The following is a 12,391-nucleotide window of genomic DNA, read 5'->3' on the forward strand; positions in this document are numbered from 1 at the left end:
TTGTTTTTGTACAAAGACCACGAAGAACCGACTCCAGCAGCCAGCCACAGCGCTCAAACCCCGACTGTGTTATCGGTCACGGCTGGTGTATGCAAGTGAAACCATTCAACACGGACTGGTGCAAACTTTATTTAGTCTCCTTCACGCCATGGCCGAGGCCCTTTGAAACGTGACAGATGTCAGGACTTGTGAACGTGTAGCCGGTTTGTTGGAGTGCCAAAACACACCGGAACACGAGGTGACAGCAAGTGACAGGAGCTTTGATTGACAGGTAGGCGCACTCACTGGAAAGCCGTTTGTAGCACACAACAAACACAGTTTAATTAACAATTTCCGTTTTAAAGTGTTAGCTTTGCAATTAAAATCTAGTACAAAAGATGCAGATTTGTGGTAAAGCTACTTGTCCGAGTCGTCTAATGTCATGTCACCCAGCGGGCCGGTTGCTGACTTTGTTTGGCGTGCCTGGTTCACTATCTGCGCCGGGTAAAGTTTGCCTCACGAGCAAAACTCTCCTTTTTTTGACAGAATGTCAAATAAGATTAAATACAAAATGAAAGATTTGATTGAAATATGATGATGATGAAATGACCTGTATGAAACGTAAAGAAAAGGTAGTTTTAGTGGTCCTCTGTCAGGCTGTATTGTGTCTAAACGTAAAACTGCTTAGGTGACTTTTTAGACTTAAAACAAATGTTTTTCTCTAAACGTTTCAGTCACAGCTTCGAGTGCAGTTAGACCCTGCACAGTGCTGTCCTGAACTATTTATAACAGTGAATAACTAAGTTATTCACCCCTACATTGAAACACAGAGGGGAGGGGATAATAATCCTTTCTACCTAGGTGTAAAGAAAAAGTGGAAAATATATTTGTCCTATCACGTTCATTGTGAGTGTCACTATTTAATTGTCCTACCAGGTTCCATGTTTTCTTTGGGTTGCACAAAAAACAAGAAACAGAACAAAAAACTGACTTGACAATTTACAAGTCAGGCGGCGTTTTCAGAAATCCCAGTTGCAACTTGGCTGGGATTTTTGTCTTGATTTCCAAAAGATTCTTAAGTCTCAGCAGCATTCATCAAAGGACACATCTGAAACGTTATGGTAAGTTGCAGATTCTTTTTTCCTTTTAAAAAGGAATCATTTCTCAAAACGTAGCCTTACCATTTTAACTTAATTTACACTTTTTATAGTTGTTTGATAGTCAGATTTCATCTGATGTTTGTAGGTGAATGATTTTGAACGGACTTGGATCTGTGTGATGCTGTTAGATGGATGCAGTGAAGGTTCATGACCAGAAGCTGGTTTTAGAGCTAAAATGAGCTGGGATTGGAAGGGAAGTTGCCTTTGAACGTCCGCAGCTGAAAAACACAGTAAGTACTTATATATTTCAGACAAAAAACACACACCGCATCTCTTTATTTCCGATAGTTGGATAATTATTAATAATAATAATAATGGTTCTTTAATTGTCTTTGAAAGAGCAAAAAAAGGGAAAACTTAAGATTGAATATGATGACTCCTGGAACTTCTTGGGAGGCTGAGATTGTGACTCATCCTTTGGAGTTCTGCTTGTGTTGATGTTAATGTATGTCACCTCACTATTTCACCACAGAACACCTCCATTTTCTTCTGGCTTCAACCTCCCCTCATTCATGCCAGCATGAAGTCATGACAGCATAAGAGAAGCATCACTTTAATTTGATATCATTTTGCTACAAATGGGGTACAGAATTTGTTAAATGTAAGACCACATACATTGCTTTCCATAATCAGATTTGTATTTTCTTACTAAGTGTGTGAACAGAGCCTCTGTACTGTATGGTGTACTAGTGTATTGACTTGCTTGCCTGGATGTAAGCCATATCGATTTTCCAATATTTGTACTGACTTGTATGATGTGCATCTGTATTGTGTAGAGTTACTGTATGGACGAATTCATAGATTTTAAGTTAAAATAAAAAATATCGATCCATGTGCCTGTTTTTTTAAAGCCATGTAACAAACCTGTTAAATTCACACTTCTTCAAAAAATTAGACCATTACAACAATTCTGAGAAATGTGAGTTGCCTAATTATTTATTTCAAACTAATTTATTCAAGTAATGAAGAGCACGGTGTGGGAGGCGTTTTGTGGAGGTGGGTGTGAATCACAGTATTGGCATAACAGAGCAGATGGATCATGGATGTATTTTAAGACATATTATTATATTATAAGCAGGCGGCATGCCTACATGGGACCGGTAACGACCTGACGTACTGTCTAGTCAGGGCCCAATTTGATGTAAAGTCAGCTCGTATTTAAAACTATTGGCAAAGCCGGAGTTGGGCTTCGGCGGGTGTCTAATGCTAACAGGACTGGAGACGGCCTGACATTTTTTGCTAGCTGGTTAGCTAGTTTATGAGGCTGCATGGCGGAAAGGGGCCAACAGGTGAGAGCTGCTGTCACTGCCTGTTGTGATAGATTTTCTCAACTTATAACGTTACAACCTAGTCTCCAGTGGTACTTACATTTACTTAACAAACCTAATGTAGCCCTACATGTATGGTGAAGTAGCTAACGTTAGCTTTAAAGCGGTAGGGTAACGTTAACTGGAAATGGACAGGGAGACACCAAGTTTTTATAGCTGCATCCTCTGGTCAGAACAGTGCAAACATTAATAATACAAACACCTATACTTTTCCTACTATCTATCCTACTTCTACTACTGTCAAAATAGAGAATGAATAAAAGTAGAATTTAAAAGTTAAATCACTTGCTCTACAGAACTTGAGTTATATGTTTTAAGTTATATAACGTATGGGTGTAATTCAAAATAGGCTTACACAGTGATTATAAACCTTGTTATCCAGGCTACGACTTACTTTATTATTTATTTTTTACAAATAGCAAATATATAGCACACCTGACCACTAAAGACTTAATTAAGATACATTTGTCTATAAAAACAAATAAGGAATAAATATGAATGCAAAGACTACAGTAATGTCCTACAGTAATGTCTTATAATTGGTTCCTTATGGTTCTCATCACGAGGAAACTTGTCTGTGGAATTCCTTCAGTAATTGAAATTAGTTAAATAAGATTAGCCAGCATCTTCTTACTCTTGAGTTTGAACCTCGGTGTATGTTACATGATAACACTCTGTAAAGCTGCGGTGTATAAAGGTTCTCAACCATACAAATCTGATCACCCAGGATGAATAAAATACTCAATATGCAAGGACACAATATGCAGTTGAACTCCATGAGGACTTTTCTGTTTTCCACTTGCTGTGTGTTATCTCTCTCTATCTTCCTCTTCTTCCTCTTCTTGTTTTCTCTTGCTCGTCTTCTTCTCCTTTCTCGCTCCCTCACAAACACCTGACACACCTGGTGTCAGATACTTGGCCTGAGGGCAGCGGAACAAAGCTTTCTACCTCCTACTCTTCAGATTAACTGCCTTAGCTGGGCCCCACCTTCTCTGAATCCCACAAAACACACACACACACACACATGCATGTCACGTCATACACACTACCAGCTTGCAGCAATAACTGTCATTATCTGTAGATCTATAAGTAATGCTCATAGTTTTATTCTTAGCATTATCTAAGCCATTTGTACATAGGTGTTTTTTAATGGCACAAGTAATCTTAATGGTTGCCAGTGTTTGACTATAAAATCAGATTGAGCCACTGTTGTCCGAAAGGGTAAAGTCCAGGGCACTTTCATACAGTAGACTGTTGATAAATCAGGTAGTTTTTTTTTTCATCTTTTAATGTTTACATTAATGTGTAAGATGAATGTCTAGCTTGCTTCTCAATTCAGCTTGGGGCAGTCAGTTAATACACATTTGAGTGTCTGTCTTTCAGAACCTTGTCTTGTGATGATAATAATTATTGGCTTTCAGTTTGACACAATCCGTATGTCACTGCAGTTGAGGTTGTAAAATGGAAATTGAAGGCAATGGGAATTTAAATGGAAATGTTATCTACCTAATTTGTTGATTTAATGCAGGATATTCAGGACATATTTACATCTAAACATCCTTCCATTGTTTATATATTTGTATTTTACCATGAAACACTACTCGTCGATAAGTCGATATATTGGAGAATAGACAAAATCAGATTATTTGACAGTAGATGATGCCAGAAAATGTGAAGGATGTGATGTCCCTGCCACTGTGTTGAAGCTTTGATGTTTTGGAAGTGTTACATTTTGTTGTGAATTCAATCAGACTTCCTGTAGTTGAGCCGTCTTCTACAGTAATCCGTATAATGGTTTCATGCAAAGGCTGTTATTATAAAACAAGCTTTGGGTCTGATCTTGTAATAGGCAGTTGTATGATTTTATTAGGTGTGAAAGCTCTTGATTTACATACTTAACTGTTGGTGCACTGATCTTGTTCTCTGTGGAAATACACTCAATACCACTGGAGACTGGAGAGAGTAACTTTTAAAGCTTACAATATTGTTTAGAAATCTACTAACCTGTGTCGAAGGGATACTTTTGGCTAGTTTGTATAAGAGACTTTGTATAATTGTGGAAAGGCATAACAGATTACATATACAGTACATTATGTATATTTAATTGGATTTGGATTGGAAGTGTTATATTTACATAAAGATTCTCCAAATTCTCTACAAGGCACAAAAGTGAAAGGGGTATTCTTTTCTTTTTTTTAAATCTCTCTTTCCTCAAGTGCTTTTGGCATTGTCTCAGCTGATCCAATATGTCCAGGGTGCTTAATCTGCTGGTCTCACAATGATGTCTGGTCTTGGTTTTGAATATGTGTGGTTGCATGCTGTAATTTGAATCAATAGAGTATGATTTCCTTATCTCCTGCCCCTACCTTGCCGCCTTAACATCGTCACAGACTTGAATTTGGCGATAACTAATTCCACTTTTAACATGCTGGAGCTTGTAAATGTCTGAGTAGGATCACACTTAGAGCTGTAACAATTCCAAATTTTTCTATACAATTAATTCCACTACAGCGCCACCATTTACGGTAACATTACTAATTTAACAAAGCACAATAGTAGATTAAACACAACGACAGACTTACAACTAACTAACGTTACATTACTAAAACACACAAAGATGCTTCAGTGGATTTTTATTGTCGAAAGCCGACTTGATTTGCAACTGCGGGTGGCGCGTCCTCTGGTAGGAATCCATATAGGATCATAGGATAGCTACTGTTCTGTGATGCTGCGGTTATTGGAAACGTGTTTCATGGATGCAAACAAAAGTGTGACCCATCTTATTAAAAAAAGAATTGAGGTTATACAATTATGTAATAATTGTTACAGGCCTAATCACCCTGTGTTTGAAGGGTATACGACCCAGTTTTCAACCTCTTGCTTCAACTGAATATGACAGTGTTGGTCTGTGGTGATAGTGGGAGTGTTCACATAAATACACAGAATTGCAGTGATGGATTGTAGAGAGTTTTGTGGAATAAGCCGTTTTTTGAGAAAACCAAATGTTTCTAGTTGAGGTTCTCCCTACTTCCTTATTTTGGACAGAAAGGCTTTATATTGTGCAGCCCACATGTCCCATACTGTTAAAGTGTATTTACGTAAAATGTTGCACTTCCAACTGTAAAATACTTTTTAGAAATTATTCTGGATAAGAGTGTCACCGTAAGCCTTGTATTGTCCTTCGTGTCATGGGGACACCCGTGCCAGTTCACGTGAAATGACATCACATAGTACGCGAGGGACACCGGGGGACCCGAAGCTCAACGCCAGGCCAATGCAAAAACGTCAAATAAACCGAACGGGTCCCAGGGACCTGAAGAATAACAGGGAAATGATCAGCATCAGCTTTTATTACCGTTAGCTGTGGTGTTTTAAGTCAATATTAAAGTATGCCACAATTGTAGAAATGAAGAATGAGTTGAATTCTATATAGCCACCACTCCTGTGTAATTGTAAAGCTTTATGTATCTACTGTATCAAAGTGGATGCCAAGGGGCTTTCTCCTCATGACATCACATGGTGTGTGTATGTGTGTGTGTGTGTGTGTGTGTGGGGGTGTGATGATTAAAAAGGGTCTTTGAAAATGAAAGGAACCAGACTCTTCTGCCCGACATGTTTAAACACAGACCTCTAAAGATGTTAACATTAAAACTGTTGTTACTGCTCTGAGACAGAAGAGAAAACTGTCAAAACTGGCATGACGCCAAGAGAGCAGTTAGAAATACAGGCATACTATCAAATGTGGGCAGCGCCAACTCCCCAACAGGATGTAACAGTTTGCGATCTTGCACCACCTTCCTGCATGAGTAAAATGTAATGACTCAGAGCAATTCAAGCTTTAGTTTATACTGCAAGTCCAAATCAGTAATTAAAAATGACAGCCGGCGATTGGATGTCAGCATGCCAGTTTGCAGGACATTTTCCAGCACTGCTTTATGAGCGGAATGTGAACAATAATATGATGTGAAGACTTGAAGCTGATAGACTCATTTGAGACTATGTACAAAAAACATGGTCTCAAATGATGTACAAAAATCATTAATCTCATTCAAAGAGATGAGATGTATTGTTCCAGATTTAGCTACAAGCTAATTTTATATGATATAATATTGCTTATTCTACTGTGCCAAAAACCATTAAAGAAACACCATGAGCCACACTGTTGACATGTTCCTTCATTATGATAATCACAATAAATGTAGTTTATTTTGAATGTCCTGGGGCTGTAAATACTCACTAGACCGTCAACCCTATATTAATCCACAGCTGAAAATAGTCCCCAACAAATGCACTTATTATTCCTGTTTACGTAACATTATTTAGGAACTTCCAGCTTCCAGCTGTTTAAAAAAATAATCTTTTATTATTTTTTTTTATATATATATAAAATAATAATAAGAAAAAAGAGTCTTGCCACAGAGAGGGGGTGGGATGTAGAGATGATGGTTCTTGAGGAGGGTCTTTTTTGTCTTGCAATGAGGTTTGTTGGTGGTAAGAAAAACACCAGCCTTTAAGCTGTCACTTCTGGAAAAGGTACATTACTAACCGATTAAGTAATTAGGTAATGTCTAAACAAAAATATTATAAATGGAACACTGTAATGGAGACTTGTGTGGCTAAAAGTATATTAATAATGTTACATTGTGATTTATTCTCCTTCTCTGTCCACTATGTTACACTTATGTACTATAGATGTGTTTGTGTGAGACACAGCAATAATGGTTTCCCCCCACTGTCTCCTCTGTTGGTGAGAGAAGATTGTGTTTCACTCCCCTCACCTCTTCATAGTGTCTCGTCTTCCTCGTTGCAGCTTTGCTTTGTCCTCAGGAGAGAATAAAGTTGGCCTAGCCTCTTAGTTCGTCTCTTATTACCATAGTAGCCTGATTATGGGAGTATTATCATTTAGTGTCCATAGAAACCACATCAAAACAAGAGTTCTGTTACTAAACTGATTTAGAGTTAAATATATTACACATATACTGTATATTAAGTTTTAATGCTGTGGTGAAGTTAGTGTTATGAGTACCTGATGTGTTGTTGGTATAAAAATGATTTATGGTATAAATGGTTAGCAGATGAGTTTAAAATACAGCCCAGTCTAAGACAAAGACCATTGTCAGTGTTCAAGAGGTCCTGGTAAACTGAGAATGATGCAATTCAAAACACTTTTTTTGGTGAGTGGTGCCATGTTGACTTCATCAGTGGGGGGAGGCAGCATGAATGAAAGGCTTTTCTGTTGACAGTGGAGTGCATGAATCAGCAGTGACTCTGCAGTGGAAAAGACAGGAGAGGCAGACTTTCTATTCAGTCTGATGAATCCTGCTAATTATAAGCTTATTTAAAAAGACAAAGAGCTGAAACAATCTTGAGGCACACCCAGTCATTAAATGGTTTGTTGATTTTCCTGTGAGAGGATTAGTGTCCAAGATCTATGCTAAACTCATGCAAGTATCCATAGGAGAACTCCCAATAGTAAAGAAATGGGAGCAAGAGCTGAGCAGTGAGGGGAACACAATTAATTGGGAGACATTTTGGGCCAACATTTTCCACTGTTCCAAGAACCCAAATGACCAGCAGATCCACTTCAACATATGTCATAGGACGTATTGGACTCCTCAGAAGAGATACGTCTCTAAAGCCATTCCCACTCCCTATTGCACGTTCTGTCAACCTGAACAAACTGGAACTTTCCATATGGTCTGGGAGTGTGAACTAGAGCTGAAGATCTCTGCCCGAACCCGATGGGTTCGGTTGGGTTCGGTCTTAATTTCTATCATTTTACACAGGCTCCGGCCAGGCTCGGGGTTGCGCGGTAAATGAGTGGTCAGGTGATGCGTTTCGATTAGCGTGTAAATGGATGCTGAGGAGGTGAAACAGAGGCTGGCCTCTGGAGGACTTATTTTATTTCTTTGCTCCAACCTCCAAGTGGCCTATAGCCTACGTTAGTCATGAATAAATTATGTTAAAAAATGTATAAATGACTCATTCTTGACGAAAGACAAAAGAGCTGTGTGCGTGCGGCACAGTCTCTTTTTTTCTTTCTCTCCTCTTTCCGCCGAGTGGTGCGTGTGTCCGCTCGCTGTGTGAAGCGCGTGTCCGCGCTATTCTCTGACATGTACTCTAATCACTGCTGATAGACGGCCTTTTGTACAGTCGGCTACACACCGAGCTCAGGCCGAATTCTGTCGGGCTCGGTCCTATTCAGGCCGAACTTTTATGGCCCGATTACAGCTCTAGTGTGAACAGGTTCTGGAATAAAACAACATCAGTAATATCTGATGTGATAGGAGGTCGAATTCCTACTGACCCGATTGTTTTGTTACTTAATGACGACTCTAAATTACACCTGCTTGGGAGACGGAGGAAAGTTTGGCTAGCCGGCTCAACTGCAACTAAGAAAATGATAGCTCAACGCTGGCTCCCCCCTCACTCGCTTTGTATAAAACAGTGGTTGGCGTACTTTCTAGACCCAGTTATGCTTGAGCTCTCTACAGCAAGGATTAACAAGGCCAAACCATCAACTATCAACCTATGGAAAAGTACAGCAGCACAAATATCAGACTTAATGACCTCAACACCTAGAACTAGAGGAGAGTGATTAGGCAAAGTGTGATTTCTGTTTATTTGTTTTTGTTTTCCTCGAGACTGTGGGGGGTGGGAGAGGGTTTTTTGTTCTTGTTCAATTGTGTTTCTCTGTTCTGTATGTTTAAAATATGAAAGAAAAAAAAAAAGACAAAGAGCTAGGAGAACGGATGAAGAGCTTTATGAACTAATGTTTTCATAATGATGTAATATGTACAGATGATCTTGTACATTTTGCGGTAAACTGGTATCACCAACCTAAGTTTCATACAGTTGGACTGTGGGAATAAATGTTCCATTGTTTCAGACTTCAATTTGCATTATGTAAGCTTGATAAGCAAATGTAGAGTGCAAGGTCACCATTTTAAGTCGAATACTCTCACCATGTCAGTTGCTGACTACTAACAAGGTAGCAACAAGCATGACACTTGAATACCAATCTCCAGTAGAGCTGCTCAGTGACCAACATTAAATAAATGGTGCTTTATTAAAAACGCAACCTAAAAACAATAGCTACCGCAACCAATGTTAAATCTTATGTTCAACCAACCCTTTACTCAGACAGAAATGTCATGAAGTGAAGCCAACACAAAAAAAAGAAATACATGCATCAATCAAACATTATTATGGGCCTGAACTTCATTACAGCAAACTTATCAAGGAGTCAGCGGTCGTTAGTGGCTCAGTTGAGAACAGGAATCCTTCCCCTTGATCTTGAAGTTGGTAGATTTAAAAACATCCAAGAAGATATAAGGTTGTGCGAAACATGAATTAGGAGAAGTTTGAGAGTGAATCCCATTTACTTTTGTATTGTTGTTGTAATGATGAGTTAAGAACATTAATCTTCCAAAAATCCCAAAATGTTTTGGTGTACTGATGACGACAAAATGGAGTGGTTGTTTAAATGTAATGTGTATAAGCTGGCGACCTTTGTCTCTAAAGCATATGTAATTTATTTTGCTACTCTGGTATTTGGTCCTTTGCTGTAAATAATGGTGTTTTGTAAGCCTGTTTGGGCTGGGCTTATTATTTATGCATGACACAATAATAAAAATTATTCATTGATTCATTCATACATATACTGATGTATAAACGAAGTCTACAGCAATGCTAGCGGCTCTGTGAGGCTGTACTTGGGGGCACAGTGGTGCTTTGAGCCAAATGCTAACATCAGCATGCTAACATGCTCACAGTAACAATGCTAATATGCTGATGGTTAGCAGGTAATGTTTACCAACTAAACACAAATTGGAATAGGAATGTCATACATTTTTTCAGCTATATGATCATAAACCAAAGTAATGGCAAATTCAAATGTGAGCCTAGTGATGCTGTAAGATGAGAGGTTAAGGGAACACCAAGGTTGTTCGAATTCATCCTGTCTCTACCGAATTTCATGACAGACATTTCACTTGAAACCACAAATATAAACCTTCTGGTGGTGGAAGAGGAAACGTCAGAGGATCATCAAAGTCATTAGGAATCATCCTCTGTGGACCATGAATGTCCGTACAAAATGTCATGGCAATCCATCCAACAGTTGTTGAGACATAGACTGACTAACTGATTTTTTTGTGTAACTTAAATCCCATTAAATTCAGTCTGAATGCATGCTGCTAAATATATGGTAAACACTACTTTTTGGCTGACGCTGGTAGTCGCTGTAGTTTTGTAGTTTATTTGACCTCAGTTAGAGAGCTGTTTTTCTTGTACATTTGTAGTGTTTTAAGTGGCCTCTGTGCTTGACCGTGTTTTTGCAGTTTATTTTGGGCCTTTCTTAGACTCTCTAGGGACTGGGTGGTGTTTGTGTGTCTGTATGTGCCAGGGTGGGGGCTGCAGCCATAAACTACCTTCTCCTTCCCGCCCTGCCAACTGACAGAGTTGCGTAACAAAAATGTGAAATCCGCTGGTGTCTTGTGATGTCGCACTCTGGCATGTTACAGATTGTTGTCAATAGAAAAAGATGCAGCTTACGGTTTTAGCCTGAGCCACTAATGCACGAATAGTGCATGTGTCGATAAATGAATGACATCCCAGTGGCTACATATCGCCTAAAAGCTGCCAGACTGTCAAGTTTTTGTATTTGTTTATTGTTTATGCCTATGAGCTTGTATGTGGTCAGTGTGTGTTACTGTCCAGCGTGCTCGTGTTTCTCCACACACAGTTACATGTAGTCCTTTTTTCCACAGACAAAGGAGTCATTTGTGGAGCGTACGCAGAGGGGAAGAATAGCTTGGTGTTTCTCCTTGTTGTGAGCTTCTCCTCTGACACTGTAGGCTCCAGTCAGCTACTTCCCTAGGTGGTGGGTGGACCGTGTCCTTGTGTGAATTGCATTGATTCATTCATACTGCTTTCTCCTGCACAGGGCCCCTCAGGCATTCCTACCACAGCCCCCAGACCTGTTTGGAACAGTGTCAACTCAATTCATATCAAGCATTGGAAGTTGCTTCCGGTTGCAGCCTACTGTAGGTTATTGATTCAGCAGGCGACTGTGAAATAGAGTTTGATGTTTTGTAAGATCTTGAGTTGTTCTCCGTGGTGAATATACTGTAGATTAATCAAAAATTATCAAATTCATCTGGTCATAATGGTTTCACTTCTCAGTTTCACAATGATGTTATTGTGAGAAAGTTACTCATCTCTGTGGTTTACTTAGTTCAGGTGATGCCAGCCCTCTGTTTGGTCATGTGTGTAAAGTGTACATGGGTGGATGATTGTTGTTGAAACCTTGGCTTCTGCTCCACCGCAATAGATGTAAAGCTTCATTTACCTTGAAATAGAAAGAAAGAAAAAAGGACGTTAAACTAAAGTATACGATTTACATGTAGGTGGGTTTTATTTATTTATTTTATGTGTTAAGTATATAGCATGTAGGGGGGAAAAAAAGTAATTTTCATCAATAAGTATGTGTACAGTGCCTTAAAACTGGTTATTGACTTACTGTCATTTCATTAGAACCGCTGTCGATAACCTAATTTATTTATCTTGTCTATTCAGTTTTCACTAGTAAGAACTGCTGTCCTGTTTCCTGTGCTTATTATCAGCCCGTGTCTTCGAACTAAGTGTGTCTGTACAGGGAGCCGTCCAGGGCAGTCAAATCTGTTTCTTTTGAAACCCTTTAAACCCTTTGCAGGGTCAAGGCTCTGACTCATTCTCTCATCACAATATTAGGTCTCTCTGTGGGTGCACAGAGACCCATTGGTGTTCACTTTCAGTCACTCAGGACAGGCGAGACACAGTGCTTTCAGAGGTGTTTATCTGCCTCGCGTTGTCGTCTGCGCAGGGAAAACGGCACATCTGCAATTAGAGGTGATGAGGCAAGCTCTCTGTAACGCGTTGTGT

At 39.2% G+C, this 12,391-nt stretch overlaps 1 protein-coding gene across 5 annotated transcripts in view; it reads left to right on the forward strand.

Moving 5' to 3' along the window:
* LOC144526869 (activated CDC42 kinase 1-like) overlaps window positions 1-12,391 on the forward strand; it is a 61,899-nt gene continuing 49,508 nt past the window's right edge. For 2 of the 5 annotated variants that reach the window (XM_078264572.1, XM_078264578.1), the window contains exon 1: window positions 2-271. The gene's annotated coding sequence lies outside the window, so the exon portion shown is untranslated. Of the gene's footprint in view, window positions 272-915; window positions 1,101-1,224; window positions 1,370-12,391 lie in introns of all 5 variants that reach the window. The other 3 variants (XM_078264573.1, XM_078264575.1, XM_078264577.1) reach the window with 3 other exon arrangements.

The sequence above is a fragment of the Sander vitreus genome, chromosome 12 (genome assembly GCF_031162955.1).
Source record: "Sander vitreus isolate 19-12246 chromosome 12, sanVit1, whole genome shotgun sequence".
In the NCBI taxonomy this organism is placed as follows: Eukaryota; Metazoa; Chordata; class Actinopteri; order Perciformes; family Percidae; genus Sander; species Sander vitreus.